The sequence below is a fragment of the Ambystoma mexicanum genome, chromosome 5q (genome assembly GCF_040938575.1).
Source record: "Ambystoma mexicanum isolate Mex_15411 chromosome 5q, UKY_AmexF1_1, whole genome shotgun sequence".
Taxonomy (NCBI): domain Eukaryota; kingdom Metazoa; phylum Chordata; class Amphibia; order Caudata; family Ambystomatidae; genus Ambystoma; species Ambystoma mexicanum.
The window spans coordinates 1,098,064,140-1,098,080,162 of record NC_090933.1 but is presented as its reverse complement, the minus strand read 5'-3'; positions in this window follow the sequence as shown (position 1 = coordinate 1,098,080,162).

The window sequence follows — 16,023 nt, the reverse complement described above, 5'->3', positions numbered from 1 at the left end:
GTATATTGAAATAGTCTTTCTTGGAGCATAGCAATTACACTAGAATAAACAACGTAATGCTCTAGCTGTGTCAGAGTCAGACTTAAACAGAACAATCAGTCCTTCAGTTTTCCAATGTTGTCAAGTAAAGCCTTCACCATTATCAAGATTACCATCCTAGCAAACACTTTAGATGCCTTATTAGACAGGAACACCTTCATAATCCTGAAGTATGCCTACAATCTAAAGAATAAAGATAATAATATCATACATCCTCAATTCTGGAGGTCAATCTTCTATGCCGTTCATTTTGTTGCTACAATGAGTGCCTGGGCTGAATTATTTCAATCTTGTTGCTCTGCAGAGTGTTTGAATTAATCCTAACCATATGGTGCTCAGGCCAATTCATGAATAAATCACATTGGTGAAAGAAAATTTGGACATTGAGAATGTGATTCAAAAACTTTCCCACAAAGGTAAGTTAGATTATTCCATTGAAGATTCAAGTGACTATTGTTAGGAAAGATTTCCATGTATGGGTAATTTTCCCTCCAGTTATGAACCCCCCAAACCCCCAACTTGTTGCTGTTGTATGACCATCCTAGCCTGACTTTTGCCAGAGGAGCCCAGCCTTCTGCTGCACTCCGCTGGACTGTTGCTCATTTGGGGAAACTGACATGCTCTTCAGACTGTCAGTACTGGGAGACTTTGTTTCCCTTAGTCTTTCACTTTGTTGCTATTTCTTAGTAACATTTCATGAGTGCACAATATACCTTATAGTACAGTGCGCTGGGGTCTTTTTAGGGCCCTAGACACCCTCAATGGATTTTTGGTGAATGTACAAGTGTGCCCAGGACAAAGCTGGTGGCAACAGTTACTCTTAAAGCATGTTTGACTCTTTTCTATGGTCCATACCACATTTACAGCATTTGGTCCAGGACAGTGGGCAGTACCTAAAATGGAATGGCCATGCCACGAGGTCTGCTGTTCTCTACTTTGGCCATTTTGTTGAATGTAAGCAGATCTCCTATTGGTATCTCTTCATTTGGGTGCAAAGGTGATTCTGGATCAGAAAAGGCACCTTACACCCATTGCAGGTCGATCTTCTGAGTTCACACCAAACTTAGTGAAGGAGCCAAGTTTCCAGAACCTCTGAATCAGATCTGTGGAACCACTGGTGTCCCGCTAGAAGGTTTGGCACCTTGACCCCAATGTTGTCCCGTCGGAGCCCCTGTTTCACATCAATCATGGAAGGCCTGAAAGGGTGCTTCGATCCCTTGGCATAGGGGAACTAACTACTGTCAGCACCTGCTGCTTAACCTGCAAACAAGCCTCTTCGGAAGTGTTTCTGGACCACCCAGTGAACTGACCAGCTTGTACGTGACCTTTTACCTGGAGTCATCGCCGTCTCGAGTTTGGACTTGAGCCTTTGGAGAATGTATGCCCTGGGTATAAGGCACTCTCTCGTCGAGTTTCGTACACCTAGAATTCCTAGGTCTGGAATTACGAGAGTACGCCTGAACCCGAGCATACATGGTCTCTGTGTTACCCAGCTGCGGTGACAATCTTTGTGGGTGCCTTGCTGCTGTGCCCCCCTCTGCCCTAAGATGAACTACAGTGGAACTGGCCTGATCCCTTCCCCAGGAGCGGAGAAATCGCCCCTGCCCTGCAAATGAATAAATCCCAGAATGCAGCCCCTGAAAGCCGCTGAGCCACGCAACTGCAGGTTTTGAACCTGCAAATTAACTGGACTTAACTAGCAAAGTTTGGTCTAGAGTGCCCCGAGGGTCAGTAAGTACTTGCATCCCGTATTGGTGGCCCCTGGTGCATCCATAGACTTTTACACGTGACTGGCCCCTGAAGGCGACTCTCATTTGTCGAGGTAGCATGTGCTACCGAGCTATTCCCAATTCTTGGAACCTGCCCTGCCCTCTTGGGGTTATTAGGGGTTGAAGTTATTCTTAATCACCTCACGCACCTTCCTGAGCCAGTGCATCCCCCTGAAGAAGACCGATTTTGAACTTAACCGTATGATTGAGTGCTCTGGCACTGAATGTAATTTTGAGCGCAAGGCTCCACACTTGTTATGGACTAGACTGCCTATTAGGGTTTGAATTGTTGAAGGACTGCCTAAAATATATTCGCACTGTGTGACCCCTATCTTTGCAGGTTGTGGATCTCTACTTGTGTAATATAGCTTTAGGCCAATAGTTACTGTCTATATGTTTCCTAGTTAGTTTTGTGTTAGTTTTGTTAATACTGCTGAATATTACTTTGTGTTTGAGTTAAAAGGCCTTTAATAAATGTGAATGTATTTTTGATTTACACATGACTTTTGTGGTGTTGTTTACTGTGTGTGCTCATTGTGGACTTTCATTCACGCTCACTCCTCCTGAGACCTATCCTGGACCGCTGCAAATGCTACCTTGATTGTTCTGGATTGTCCAGAAGGTTGCCCTGTTCCAAGAAACTAGACCGGCCTTCTGAACCTCTGCCCACCAGGTCAGAGTTCAGAAATCCATCTTAACAACTGAAGGATAATCAACAGATTTGAAACATGAATTCCGATGAGAGTGCCTATTCTGTTGCATATTGACTCTCCAAACACTGCTCACAATGATTGTGCATGCATGTTGCAGGAAACATGACCTGCACTAACTGATGCACATTATTAGTTGTCCTAAAAAGGCTATTGAGAACTGTTAGTTTACTTCTTATGATACTGAGAACTTAGTAGCAAGGGCACTTAGAAAACAAATTTGTGTTTAGCTTATGCCAAAATGTGCACTTTTACCAGCTTTGCTCATACACTACAGGGGAAAAACCTTTGTAATTCAGCAAGAAGAGGTGCAAAGTGGTGTTGGCATAATAGGCAATGTTTAGCACATCTCTGAAAGGTAGGTACTGTACGAAAAATGTAACCCATTTTTGTAGTTCTAAAAGGAGGCAGCGCAACTTGTTAAATAATAATTTCTAGGACCCCGGGAGGTCTGCCAGAAAAATGCACTAATTGAAGGGCAAGTTACAGCACACAGAGCGCAGCAGACATCGGTGTAAAATCGCAGACTATCTATCATTTCTAATTCACAGCCTCCTGAAGTGTAATTAGTGAAATGTATCTGTGCTTTGAAACACCATGTAATCCAGGCCTGTTAAATGTTTTGCCTGTACCAACAGCATAATTAGAAATAGGAATGTATTACTCCATGTAATAATTAGAAGTAATTAATGACAAGAGGTAATTGGAATCTGAAAATATGTATTCCTAAAGGTAATGAGATGCACATATTCTGCCTAGAGTGACTAAGTACACTGGTTGCTAATGGCTGAAAGGGCATTTGCATTTCTGAAATCCAATGAGGCTTAGCGAATGGGTTATATGAACGGGATGGACATGAAACATGTAGCGCAGCACTGAAGCAAAGCGCATGCACACTGGTAATGAAAATAATTCAAAACAATCAGTACTCTTCCACTAGTTCACGCATGCAATTTTCTATGTTAATAGAATCCATGTCTACAACATTAGCCCTCACCGTGCTATTGGCTCCCCTACCCATACTGGCCTGAAATGTATTTATCTCTGTTTAACGTTTAGATCATGCATGACAGACACAATCCTTCTCTGCCATTTCAATATGCATGTGTGTCATTACCTAGCTTATCTAGTGGTTCATTCGTTCTACTTCTAAGTTCTGTAACAATATTGTGTGGTGTATCATGTTTTTGCACTAAGGAATGGAAATCTAGACTGTGGGTGCTTTCTGAAGGATGTTCTATTGTATCCTCTTTCTCGAAATCTAGCAGTGAGCTCTTTCAAGTGTTCTCATATTCCTCTTGGTCACTGCAGTTCCATCCACATGATGTGTTGCTGTTTGCATGCAAAGGATGAAAGGGTTTTTCATGTTGAATTGTGTTGCCTGGTGCAGGTTTTTATATATTGGGTGTTGTGCAGCTTGTTGTTTTTGGCATTTATTATTCTCTCCCACCATGTCAATCTAGCATGGATTTTCCTGCGTCTTCCTTTTTATTCCTCCCCTTTCGATCTGACACTTCCTCCAACTCGTGTTCCTGTTCCTTTCTTGTCTTTCTCTCTTCACCTCCTTGACCTGTTGCCATTTCTCCTTTTCTCCTTTTTTTACCCACAAACATATTGCTTCCACCTAACGGTTTTCTTTCACTTGTTCTATCCTGTTCTTTTGGATTTCACCAAGTTCTGTGCCTTCCTTGGTTTGTGTCCATTCCTTCCTTACTTCTTGGAGCTCCATATCTCTTGTTCCAGATTTCAATTGATTCTTCCTTTGCTCCACTTTTAGTCACGTGGTTGTGGCCCATAGATTTCATTTCCCTCCTGTCCTTTCTGTGTCCTTAGTCCAAACTTCCGAGGCACTGGCCTCCCGCCTGTTACTCAGGTTTGTTTTCCCTCTTTTTAAAAAAAATATTTTTTAAATGTTTTGAATTAATTGAGAATTTTTACAACAAAAAAGACAACCAGAAAACCCTAAAAGGAAAGTAATAAATTGTATTCCATTTCCGCTTTGTAACTCACTACGCTTAGTCTGGAGTTTAGCTTCAGTGAAGAATCTACTTCAGTTATAATACATCAAAACCAGGCCTGTCTCTTTAGTTCTCCTTCGGGACGGGAAACTGGTCATCGCCGTTCCGACTTTCAGCTTGGTGGTTCCTCTCAGCCTCACTGCAAAGGGAGGAGCCCTTCTCAGATGAGCCATGCAAGCCGAAAAAGCCCAATACTGCAATATTCCATTGAGTTTTTCCCCCACTGATTAGGCGAGCCCGCCACTCCTGCTTGTAGAAAGTCGAAAGGTTCACAAAGAGGGGACCCAGCCATGTTTCCCTGACTTCAGATACTCCCGAACAATACCGAAGGAGGTGCTTTATTGTCTCAGTCTGGACCACATTCACACAGAATCGACAGCTGTTAGATGGTGCAAAGCCTCTGGTGGCTCGAATTTCATTTGTGGGAAGCAGGTTGAGACGAATTCTTAGAAAGCTATTCCGAAATGCTTGGTTGGGGAATTTAATTAGATAGGATGGAGCTTCATTACATTTTTTGTGTTTTGGGGGAAGGTCTTTAGTTAAAGAATACCTGGAAGCCTCCTACTGTGTTTCGATCCAATCCAAATCAAGTAGCTTTTTGCTAACTTTTAGAGGATTATGGAGCAATTCTTCCTCTGAACTTCTAATTTTGAGCGGTAGCTGCCTATTTTTGTCTCTCCAATTCGTAAGCGTTTCATTTTGATTGCCCTCCATTTCATCTCTGATAACTTCAAAGAGCGACTTTGGAGAAGGTGCAATCATTTTTCTGAAGAGCATTAGGCCATTACGATCCACTACTGCTTTGAGGGATGTAATACAAAGTTCTCAACGGATTAAAGCCACTGCAGTTGACTGCGGTAAGGTCAGGACTCTTCTCCAAAATCGGCCTTCCAGGTTCTTCCATATTGCAGTTGGTAAAGCGGGAATAGCCTCGGCTCCATAGGTTAAGGACGGTACCACTTTCGCTTTAAAGAAGTTCAGAGTCGGTAGTAGGGAAAACCTGCCAAACTTTCTATTGACCCTCTTTGTTTGGGTTATTAAAGATAAGAACTTGTCCTCTAAATGATCTTGCATATGGGTCTCTGTTTTGCTATTATTCAAGATAATTCCGAAATACTTGAAGCTCTTCACTCTCTCTATCTGGATCCCATCTACAAAGAGTTTTAAAGTAATCTTTTCAGCCCCATTTTTAGAAAATGACATGATCTTTGTTTTAGTTTTATTTAGCTGTAGGTTGTTCTCTTTTAAGTAGGTGGTCAGGGAAGGGAAGAATGTTTCGGTGGATCAAGGCATTCTTGGCAGATAGGTCATTTCAGGTGAGAGTGAGGGGGGTGCTGTCTGAAGTTTGGAAGATGGAGAATGGGACACCGCAGGCGAGTGTGATTAGTGCGATGCTGTTTAATGCGATGGTGGATGGGTTGATTCGAGCTTTGGCGGGAATTGGGTGTCAGGTGGATTTCTTCGCGGATGATGGTGTGGTCTGGGTAAGAGGGCGGTGTTTGTTGTTGGTACAGAGACGGTTGCAAGCTGCGATTGTACGCATGGAGGAGTGGTGTGGGAAATGGGGTTTCTCGGTGTCTGTGGATAAGAGTGTGAGTACGGTGTTCTCAAGGAAAAGAGTGCAGCAGGAGTTGAATTTGGTTTTGAAAGGTGTGAGGGTGAAGAGCGTGGAAGAGTTTCGGTACTTAGAGATGATTCTGGATAGAAAGTTGAATTGGAATATGCAAGTGGATGGTGTGGTGGATAAGTGTAAACGCAGGATGAATTTGTTGAGGGCGGTGACTGGGAAAGAATGGGGTGCGCAACAGAAGTGTTTACGAATGTTGTATAAGGGGTTGATTTTGAGTGTGATGGATTTTGGGTGTCAGGTGTCAGTGGGTTATACGTCGAGTCAGAAGTTGCGGTTAGATAGAGTACAGGCGAGGGCATTGAGAGTGTGTTCGGGTGTGATGAGGTCCTCCCCAATGAATGCGGTTCAGGTGCTTGTGGGAGAGATGCCATTGGGGTTGAGGAGGGATGCGTTAAATATGAGATGGTGGGTGAAGTATAGTGCGAAGAGTGTGGCTCATCCGGTGCGTGAATGTTTGAAGTATAATTGGAGGTTTGACTATTACAGGGATCGGTGGAGGAGGAAGGGGGGCACTTTTGGGTTTCACATGTGGGAGAAGGGAGTGCAGTGGGGTGTGGGTGATTTGATGATTGTGGCAGATACGGATTTGGAGAGAAGGCCGAGGTGGATGATGAGATCTCCAAAGGTGTGTTTGGAGTTGGCGAATGTGGTATCAAAGAAGAGAGGTATGCGGGGTGAGATCAAAGCTTTCGGTCAGGAGTATGTGGCAGGAAAGGAAGGATATAAGGTGTTTACGGATGGTTCAAAGGATCCTATGTCTGGGAGAGTGGGAATGGCGTATTATCTAGAAAGCATTGGGGAGTATAAAATAGGACGACTGACGGATGATGTGTCTATTTGTACAGCTGAGTTGGTGGCGATTGCATTGGTGATTGACAGGGTGTATGAGTTGGGGTATGAGAAAGTGGTGGTGTTCTCAGATTCATTAAGTGGGTTACAGGCGATTGTGGCAGGGGATGGTGATAGGAAGGATGTGATTTTGGACATTAGGATGAAGATTGATCGGTGTGTGCGCGAGGGTATGGATCTGGAGTTGGCGTGGGTTCCCAGTCACAGTGGCATTTTAGGAAATGAGTTGGTGGATCTGGCGGCGGGTGAGGGTATGAGGAGGGCAGCGATTGATGTGAGGTTGCCTTTGAGTGTGGATGAGGTGAAGGCTGTGATGATGAGACGGGTCCTGGATAAGTGGCAGGAGAGGTGGGTGAATGGGGTGAAGGGCAGGTGGATGTTCGGTGTTCGTGGGAAAGTGTCGGTGAAGGTGGATGCAGGGAGTTCAGAATGGAGGAGGGGGGAGGAGGTGATGCTGAATCGGTTGAGGATAGGTCATGTGGGGCTGAATGACTGTCTATTTCGAATAGGGAAGCGTGAATCAAGGGACTGTGCGGTGTGTGAGGTGCCTGAAACAGTGGGACATTTTTTGATTAGGTGTGAAAGACATGTTACGGAGAGAGAATTGATGAGGGTTCGGTTGACTGCGTTGGGTGTGGCTGAGCTGAGTGAGAGGATTATACTGGGAGGTGATGGGGAGAGAGGCAGGAGGAGGAATAGTTTGATGTTGGATTTTGTGAGGCAGACGGGGAGGTGGGAGGAGTTGTGAGCTTAAATGGAGCCAAATAATAATTAGTGGGTACGGTGCACATCATCCTATAGGATGGGGAAGCGCCTGCGTGGGTCCGCCTATGCTTTCGATAAATAAGAAGAAGAAGAAGAAGATTCTGAAGCTGCCTCTGGAGGCCCACCGGTGTCTGATCGATTAAAATGATATCATTCACATAGAGTAATCTAGGGATTTTTATGTTACCTAGTGTGGGCGGAAAAGCTCTCACCTTCACCTGTGAGTCCATGAAATCTGCTATATAGGAGTTATATAGCGCCAGGGCCAACGGGCACCCACCCCTGTTTAACACCTCGAGCCATTGGGATCTCCCTGAATAAGAGGCCCGCACTGTTCAATCTGACTCTCATAGTTTTTTTTAAATATCTTTTTATTTATTTCCACCACAAACAGCACACAATGCACCCCAACATGGTGCAGAAAAATAAACCAAATACTAACACCCCCAGCTTCCGCGAGTGCCACAATCACAACTTCAATCCACTGGTCTATAACTGTCACATCTTCTTCACTATGTGAAGTGTTGTTAACTTCGGGCTCCTCCGGTCCAGAAGCAGTTAACAATGCTACTAGGTGTAACCAAGCTGTCAGCGTCTCAGCTTCTTCATCGCCTCCCCTGCATACCGCTTCCCGCCAAACCACCGTTTCAAAATCCACCCATTTCAGTAAATCCCGCCTCCACACTAGGACTCTTGCTCGCCTTCCATCCCATAGCTATCCTGCACTTCGCTAATATATAGGCCAGATCTTTAAATGTACCCACATGTTTAAGTTTGCGTGGTCTAGGGAATCTGCCCACCATACATGCCCACAGAGAGTCCATTATCAATCTGATCCCTTTGTCTGCCAGTAGGCTAGCAATTTCTTCCCAATACTTTGCTATTTCTGGGCACGCCCAAAACATATGTATCATCCCAGCATCTACTACACCGCATTTCGGGCAATGTTGTGTGGTTGCATTTGTGAACCTGGCAATTTAGTTGGGGTCATGTATGCCCTGTGGGTGATATAAAGTTGTATCTGTTGTAGCCTCACATTCCTCGATACTTTCTTATGATATTTCTGCATCCTCCCCCACAATCTTCTCCCCACCTTTCTCTTCCCTGTCTTGTCTCAACAGAGTCACTTATTTCAATACCTTGGACATCATTATCTCATATATCCTGGAGATCTCATGGCCACCTTCTGACACTGCCTGAAACTTTTCAATAGTGACATCTGGTTGTTGAGACAGCTCTATCTCTGACCATGTCCTCCTCATTAATACCATGAGCCTGGCATATGTGATATGCTGCCCACCATGCAAACCCGTATCTTCTCTCAATTACCTCAAATTCAATCCTCTCCCCCTCCTGCCATATGTCCCCCGTGGTCGTCACCCCCACTGGTTCCCAGTGTGCTATAATAATTCTCCTCAGTTGTTCATCTACACCTTTCAGTGTCACTAGGGGGACTTGCGGGGGGCACAGAGATTGTCTCCCCATCATTTTACAGGCCCTATGCCAGATCTTCCTACCCAGGACTAACAGCGTTGATCTCCTCTGCTTTGAGGGGTCAATCACCCAAATCCACTCATTTAAAAAATAAGGTGCACATTCCTCTCTCAGCAATCTGGATTCTGAAGTGGTATCCTCGGATAGCCACCTTGTTACATACTGAATCTGGCCCACCAGGTAGTATACCTCAAAATTGGGCAGTCTTATGCCTACTTGATTATACGAGGTTCTGAAATTTCAACAGGGCTGTCCTATTTCTAGTGTTGTGCCATATCAATCCCTTACATATGCTATGCCCCCTGGTCAATAATTTTTTTGGTATCATATATGGGACATTAGCAAAGTTATGCAGCAGCCTAGGCAACACTATCATCTTTACCAATGCCACTCTTCACATCATGGTCAGGGGCAACCATGCCCAAAATTATATACTGTGCTCGTTCCCCTTCACTGTGTTATTCATATGTTCATCCTCTACTTTATGATATATATCCACCCCCAGGTATCTGAAGGTGTCTGTTGCCCACCCTATGTGCAGCACCGGTAACTTGTGTTACATTACCCCCACGTATCTGCCCAAGGGGAACATGATGAACTTCCGTGGGTTGATCGTAAAGCCTGATATTATTGCATATCAGTCTAGTACCTCCAGAATATACTGCAGATTTTCTTCGGGGTATTTCAGATATAGTAACATGTCATCACCATACAGCGATATTAAATGCTGACCCCTTTTTGTGTTAATCCCTATCTCGTTGTAGTGGTGCCTCAGGTATATTGCCAGTTGTTCCAGCGCTAGTATGAATCGCATAGGGGACGAGGGGCATCCCTGCCTGGAACCTCTGCTTTGGGTAATTTTTTTTAAATGACCGATCCTGTCCGGACCCAAGTCACCGGTTCACTATATAATAATGCAACCCACTCCAGGTATGCTGGCCCCATCCCACATTTTTCTAGAACCGCCATCAACCATGGCCATTTGACCAAGTCGAAAGCTTTAACTGAATCTAGCAAGACTATGGCTATTTCCTGGGAGCTCCCTTCCATCTGGTCTATAATATGGTGCAGCCTCCTGAGGTTGTCGGAGATGGACTTTTGAGGGACATATCCTGTCTGATCATGGTGTATGAGGGCATTTATCAAAGGTTTCAATCTGTTAGCCATTACTGCAGTGTGTATTTTGCTGTCTTGATTTAACATCGATAGTGGTCTATAGGATCCGCAATCAGTACTAGGTTTGTCTGGTTTGAGGAATGGGACAATAATCGCTTCCCTAAGGGTCTCTGTCAAACGCTTCGTTTAGCATGGGCAGCATCGGCGTGAGCAGATCCGTCATATACGTTTTATAAAACCTGCTCGGGAGACCATCCGCTCCTGGAGATTTATTAGTAGGTAAAGTCCTGATCATATTTTCAAGTTCTTCAAGCGAGAGTGGTGCTTCCAATCTCTCTCTATCTGTACTCACAAGCTTAGGTAGATCAATCTCTTCCAGTACCTCCCATATGTCAATATCCTCATCCTCTACCCTATCAGAGTATAGCTCCTGATAATATCTATAGAAGCAGTCATTTACCCCCTCGTGGGTGTCCTTCACAGAGCCATCACTTCTATGTATTTCTTGAATAACGTTTCTCTGGGCCTCACTCTTGCACAACCAAGCTAGCAGTCTGCCTGGTTTGTCGCCTTCTGCATGTTGTCTTTCCCGGTACTTCCTATAATTTAAGTTACTCAACCGCTCCCAGTGGGCTCTACATGTTTCGTGTAATTGTCGTAGGACCGCGGGCCCCACTGTGGGATCCAACCCCTTTCTCATTTTATCCTCTATCTCCCTCTCCGTGCGTAGCAGTTTCTCCAATATACCACCCAGCAGCCCCTTTGACCTTGAGATTGCTTCCCCTCTCACTACCACCTTAAATTCTTCTCAAAGCATGCCGGCAGATTGCACACTACCTGTATTGATCTCAAAATACTCCCTAAAGGACTTCTTCAAGTCTTTCCTAGATATGGTATCTGTCAACACTTCAGCTCGAAGCTTCCACATCGGGATGCTCTGCCTGGGTGGGGTGACCTGCCATGTTACGATCAGCGCTGCGTGGTTCAACTGTACTGCTGCTTTATACTCAGCACCCCTTAATGCCTCTATCATGGTGCCACAAACACATAATCCAGCCTACTGTGCAAGTCATGCGGGCCGAATAGTGCTAGTACCCCTTGTGTCGTGGGTGAAGCCTTCTCCATATGTCTATCAACTGGAAGTCTCGTATGAGTGTGTCTAAAGCTTTCGCTGCAGGGTTTGTTCTGGTCATTTTGCTGTCTGACCTGTCAAGCCTGGGGTCCAATGTACAATTAAAATCCCCACCCATTATTACTTTTCCATCCGTGTATGGGCTGATCTTGCTATACAGATTCCTAAAGTACGCTGTTGTGTTGTTATTCGGGGCATAGATATTAATGATGTTCACATCTTTATTCCCCACTAACCCCCTCAGCTGGACCATCATGCCGCCTATTTCCACCTCCTGTTGTAATAATTTGAAAGGGACGTGAGGTGCTATCCATGTGAGAACCCCTCTAGCATACATCGAATACGTAGCTCCCACCATGGTCCCCTTCCATTTATTCATAATCACTTCCAGTTTATCCTTGGTCAAGTGGGTTTCTTGTAGCAGAGCTATATCTATTTTTTGCCTTCTCAAGTACATCATAATCTTATTTTGTTTGATGTAACTATTTAGCCCCGCACATTCCAGGTCACTATTTTCAGGTCACCCATATCAGCCATACCCAACTCCTCCCATCATCACCCTCCTCCACCTCCTATTTCGACTGAGCTGTAACTGTGGACTCTTCACCTCCCCCACTCCCCCCAATGGAAATCCCCCCTATCTACCCTCCCTTTAACTCAAACCCCTCCAACTGTTGCCCCGCTCCATCCCTGGATCTCAGGCTCCCCCGCATCTCGACCCCTGCCCGGCTAGTGCTGGCGTAAGGGTCGCAGCAGTTGGATACTATGCTTCTAGTATCCCAACTAAACTACCTAATGGGGAGAAGGTCGTGCTCCCTGGCTTCGCTCCTATAATTCAATCTCAGTGCATCTAACATTTCGCCTGATCAATTGTCCTCTAGCAATTACAATACCCCTATTACCACAATATTACACGTGCTGTCGAAGTCGGTGATGTCTCTGATGGTCCATTTTCATGTGTCTCACTTAAAATGAACTTTCAGTCCCACCTCCACAGGCCCAGCACCCTCTCTGAAGGGAACGCCAGCTCACTAATACTCTGCAGCTGTCGTTCGGCCTTCTGTACCTTCTGGGCAGTTCATCCTGTCCATCCATGCAGTGCCATCCTCCGGAGATTCAAATAAAAGGGCCTTGTCCTTGTAGAAGACCTTCAACTTCACTGGGTAGAGCCGTCTGTACTTCAGACCGGAGTCTCATAGCCTCCTTTTCACTGCTACATAGCTTAAGCGTCGCCTTTGCACCAGGAACGTATAGTCCGGGTACGCAGTATTAGTCACTGAAGCACTGCTGATTGTTCCACCCTTCCGAAAATATTCAAGGATCTTCTCCCTATCTTTATAACCCGATATTTTAGGTATGATCGGTTATGGTGGAGCACCAGGTGGAGGCTTCCTTGTCTGGGCCGGTACATCGTTTCCACAGCGAACCCCTGGGAGAGTGCCCCCGCACCGATCTCCTGCAATATCATGGTCTCAACATAGTTCGTAGGGTCGAGGTTCTCTACTCCTTGAGAAACTCTAACGATATGGATGTTATTTCTTTGAGCTCTCCCCTCTGCCTCCTCTGCTTGGTCTTCCAAATTATTCGCCCTTTGTTGTAAGGTATGGATCTCTTTGGCGTTTGCTGTGCAGGTCTCCGTATTCACCGTTACTTCTGTCTCCAATGTTCCTGTGCTTTCTGCTAAGGCTCTGATATCTTGCTTTAGGAGGTTGACGTCCACGCTGACCGCATAGAGACTGACTCTCATAGTTGTTGATGAATACAAGGCCTTAATTGGTGCAGGATAGAGTCGGGACAATTATATTGAATTCGCTTTTTCCAGAGTAACTCACGGTTGACCTGGTCAAAGGCTTGGATCAGGTCAACAAAAACCAAATAAACTGGAGGCGTTCCCCCTGAACTTTGCCTTTCAAGGAATTGAGAAACAGTGTGTTTGCAGTGGTGCTCATGCCTTTAACAAATCCCGTCTGTAGTTATATAAGGCAATGGACCCAAACAGTTTGCCAATAGAATCCAATAAGGCAATGGGCCTGTAATGACAGGGGTCATCCTTGGCGCCTTTTTTGAAAATCGGGACAACATGAGCTTTCGTCCAACACCCGGCCCATTCTTCGGGATTTTTTTCCAGCTCGAAATTAGTAATCCCATCCAGGCCGGCAGCTCTTGAGTTATTTAGTTTCTTGATCTTTTCCATGATTTGGGCTGTCTTCATGGAAATTTGCCAGACCAGTTCAGACACAGACTTATTTCGAAAATGTGCTTCTGTTGTTTTCTTGTATAGAGCAGTAAAGTGAGCTATACAGGTGTGTTCAGCTACATTATTCTGTATAGCAGTGTTGGTATCATTAGCACTTGTTCTAATCAAGGTCCAAAAATCCCTTGACCTCTTTCCGCTCAGAGTGTGTAGCATCTCTTCCGAATCGGATTGATAGAATTCATACCACCTGTGACACAGCCATGATTTGTATGATTTTGCCATTATCTTAGCCTTGGCAATTAAGTTAGGATTGTGTGCTTTTTTGGTCTTCCTCCACGCTCATCTCACCAGACGTTTTCTATCAGTCAACATTTTGTTATAAGCATGCATGTTAGATTTTGTCGAATTGGTTTGGTGGGTGTTCTTCAGTTTGTAGACTACGAGCAGGGGGTTGTAGTCTATCTTCTCCCACTTCATCCAATTCACATGAATGAAGGCTGACTTATATTTCACAGAAAGGTCTTTAAACACTTTTGTTGTAATTCTGAGGCGTCCGTTCCCATTACAACTTTCGACCTCTGGCGACTTGAATATAGGTATTGAACCTGATGCCTTCCAAGCTGTTATCAATATATTATTATCACTCTTGATAGTTATGACCACCTTAAAGGATTCAGTTAGTGCTAGAAAGTCTTGTGAAACAAAGCTGTGGATCAAGGTCAAACCAATGCCATTTCGCTCCCATGTGGGGCATGTGAGATCCGCAGAGGCTCTAAATTTCTGTAAGTTATGGAGGTCCTTGACCGACATCAAATAATTCCATTTACACCCCTTCTTTGTGCTGGTTTGTTGGTATCATACAAATGTAATTTTGAGTCCCCTTCATTGAAAATGACATTTAGGTCACCAGTGATAATTATATGGTCAATTTTATACATATCTTGGGAGTCTTCAAATAGCTTATCCATCTGCTTGACGTAGTTCCCAGTGGAAATAGCTGCTGGATTCCAGTAAGAGTTTATCAAAAGTATCGATTCATCAATAGGACTTTCATTGGGTTTCTTTGGGGATTACATAGTGAGGAGAGTCGCTAGGATAAGGCCTGATGTTAGTATGGTGATCTTCAAATTAAGACCACTACCTGATCGTATAGTGGTTTACAGGCCCGAAGAAGCACAACCTTTAGGTCCTTTTGTGGCTAGTGAAAAGGCCAATTCATAGCCATCTAGAGTTGGTTCATGTACCAGCCAGGTCTCTTGCAAACAAATGACATCTGAAGCTCCCAGTTTCACATCTGCAGGCGCTGTGAGATGACGAAAACCCAGAGTGTTCCTTGACCCTAAAATATAAAGAGCGTTCTCCGGAGTTGGTGGGGGGGTTGATCTACTCACACTTACTGGAGACCTAGGTGCATTTGGTGGCTAGATCATTTTTTTTGATCGAGTGGACTTGCGAGTTCCATCTCCAATTTTTTATTAGGACATTTTCACCATTGGTTACATGAAGTCCTGGAACCACGGACCTTGGGGCCTCATTTATTCCTTCTGACAAATTGTGTTTAAATGTTATTTCTGGGTCGGGAGCAGGCCTTTAAGAAGGCTCTCCCTGTCTACCTCATTGTCAGGGGAGTCATGGCGACCTCTTGACCTCTCAGGTGTAAAATCCTCGACTGTCGGGGAGTCGTGCTTCCGACTTGGTTTTGAGAAGAACACTTTCCTATGGACTTGTGTATATATTTTGTGGTGATTTCCATTTTGGTGCCTAAGATCATTTGATGTCTGAGTCAGTTGTTGCCTGAGAGGAGTATCTCCTATCATCCACCATTTCTCCTTTGCTTTGCGAGTCAATGGAATATTCGTCTGGAAAAATGTCCTTTAGGTTGTATCCCAAAGACCTAAAATTCTCTGTGGCCCTTTTCAGTAGAATTTTTACTTTTGTAAAGAGATGTGGAGGAACGATGCGTCGTTGTGGTCTTCGTACAGCGGTTCCATTATTTTATATCAGCTGGGTTGTTAAGGATTTCAATCAGGCGATACACTCTGCTCCCGGCGTAGTGTACAGCGCAATGGAAAAACGTATTTGATATCTGGATTCAATTATTTGAAAGATGTACCACTCGTATCACACCCCTTATTTAAAAATACCCTGGGTCACGCTGGACCAGAAATCAGGCTTATTTGTAAAAGGGATTATTTATTTACTTATTTAAGATCAAAATCACAATATATATATTTTAATAGGTAAACAACAATCATCAATGGAGTGACAGAACACTGAATAATATCTTTAGTACACTCGGAATAG